Genomic DNA, 2,500 nt, shown 5'->3' with positions numbered 1-2,500 from the left:
TTTCAAACTTAGGTATATCAACAAATTAGAATATATACAATAATAAAATACAGAATACAAGTACTCAGTCAATGGTTTGTTTATCAGTAGAGTGATATAACATGATAATTTGAGAGAGAGAGAGAGAGAGAGAGAGAGAGAGAGAAAAGGAGAGAGAGAGAGAGAGATGAGAGAGAGAGGAGAGAGAGAGAGAGAGAGAGAGAGAGAGAGAGAGAGAGACTTTTTGATTTTGACTGACAAGTTTATTGAGACAAAAACCACCTCAAAAGGATGAGGTAACTTAGTTCATCATCACCCCTATCTTAATAAATAACTGTGTAGGCTCACATTTCAAACTTAGGTATATCAACAAATTAGAATATATACAATAATAAAAATACAAAAATACAAGTACTCAGTCAATGGTTTGTTTATCAGTAGAGTGATATAACATGATAATTTGAGAGAGAGAGAGAGAGAGAGAGAGAGAGAGAGAGAGAGAGAGAGAGAGAGAGAGAGAGAGAGAGAGAGAGAGAGAGAGAGAGGAGAAAGAGAGAGAGAGAGAGAGAAAGAGAGAGAGAGATAGAGAAGGGAGAGAGAGAGATAGAGAAGAGAGAGATAGAGTTAAAAGTTTGGTTTTGATTCCATTTGTTACAATGGATATTCTTCGTGTGACATACTGTCTGTTTGATTTTGCTCACGTGGTGCTGTCTCGGCTGAACCGAGTCCTTATCCGCTGTGGTGCCCAGCCACAGCAGTAGGCGACATTGCAAATTCTCGCGCATGGACAGGGCGCGAACTGCCGACCCCTCGGATGAGAGGCCGACACGAAGGGCTAGTACAGTGGTAGAGAGAGAGGGAGGGAGAGTGAGAGGGAGAGAAAGAGAGAGAGAGAAAGAGAGAGAGACAGATAGAGAGAGAGAGACAGATAGATAGATAGATAGATAGATAGGTAGATAGATAGAGAGAGAGAGATAGAGATAGATAGAGAGAGAGAGAGAGAGAGAGAGAGATAGAGAGAGAGAGATAGAGAGAGAGAAGAGAGAGAGAGAGAGAGAGAGAGAGAGAGAGAGAGAGAGAGGAGAGAGAGGAGAGAGAGAAGAGAGAGAGAGAGAGAGGAGAGAGAGAGAGAGAGAGAGGGGGAGGGGAGAGAGAGAGAGGGGAAGAGGAGAGAGAGAGAGAGAGAGAGAGAGAGAGAGAGAGAGAGGAGAGAGAGAGAGAGAGAGAGAGAGGCGTGTTTTTCTCTAACTCGGTCATGGTATACTAAGTATTATGTAGGTATATTCATGCGTGGCTTATCTTTCATTTTTTTTTCTCGAGTGCTCTATGCCTGCGTGGTCAAAATTCTCGGTATATTTCTTATCAAATTTTCCCCATTCGTTAACCGGTGCCTTTTTTGACTTTAAATTTCGTCTGTTATTGACAATATATTTATTTCATCTCGGTTTTACGATAAATTAGTGGGAATATTTTTGAAATAAACGTGAAAATGGTGAAATTGTCCACAAAAAACATTTTTTCTTTCCCTCCACACCCTCCCCACTCCCTTGTTCCTAACTTCTCCTCTCCTTAAACCCCCCCCTTTCCCCATTTCTCCCTCCCTCTCTACCTATTTTCATATTTTCTACTTTAAGGTCACTAGGGTTTTAATATTCTTGTGTCGTGATACTTGTTTAAAGGGTTTAAATTTTAGTTTTAAACAAATGAATTAATATAAGTGAGTTGTATTTTTTAATGTGATTTTCGGCTGTCTTCACACTTGCCTTTCAAGACCGAATTTTGACCGCGCGGGAAACGTCTCCCTGACCTTTTTATCCATGTGATTCCATAGTACATTATCAATTCGCCATCTTGGTGTTAATTTCCCCAAAAATTTAATTTTTTTCTTTCCTTGTCTTGTATACATTTACACGTACGATGTGTTTTGTTTTATTTGTATTTTTCATATTACAAATACAGTAAATAAGTTTTGTGTACACAAATGTTTTACTCGTTTATTTTAATTATAGATCAGTTAACATTTAGTACTCCAGATCAATTCAGGTCAACCTAATGACATTTCCCCCCTCTTTTGACCTGTGTGTGAAATGCCTTATCAACTTATTTTCAAATTTCGTTTATTAATTTTTTTATCATTATTATTTTTTCAAATAATTTGGAATTTTGAAATTTCTTGAATTATCAATTTCCTTTTCGTTATCGACATATATATATATTATTTTTTTTCATATTGTAAAAATTTATTTATACTGATATACATTATAATATACATTTAGTTATTCTTTCTTAGATTTTTAATGTGATACTTAATAAATTTGGTCATTAATGTTTCGATTATTTAATTTTTCGATGACAATGTGTTTCGTTTTCACACATTTTTTATTACTAGCTTCTGCTATTTTCTGTAGCATTATCGGATATGAACCTGACTTTGATCTCACTCAGGTAAAATTGTCAACTATGATTGCCATCTGACTGCGCCCACGACAGCTCAGAGAGAGAAAAAAGAGAGGAGGAGAGA

Source organism: Penaeus monodon, chromosome 38 (genome assembly GCF_015228065.2).
Source record: "Penaeus monodon isolate SGIC_2016 chromosome 38, NSTDA_Pmon_1, whole genome shotgun sequence".
NCBI classification, from domain to species: Eukaryota; Metazoa; Arthropoda; class Malacostraca; order Decapoda; family Penaeidae; genus Penaeus; species Penaeus monodon.
Note: the sequence above shows the minus strand (reverse complement) of the source record.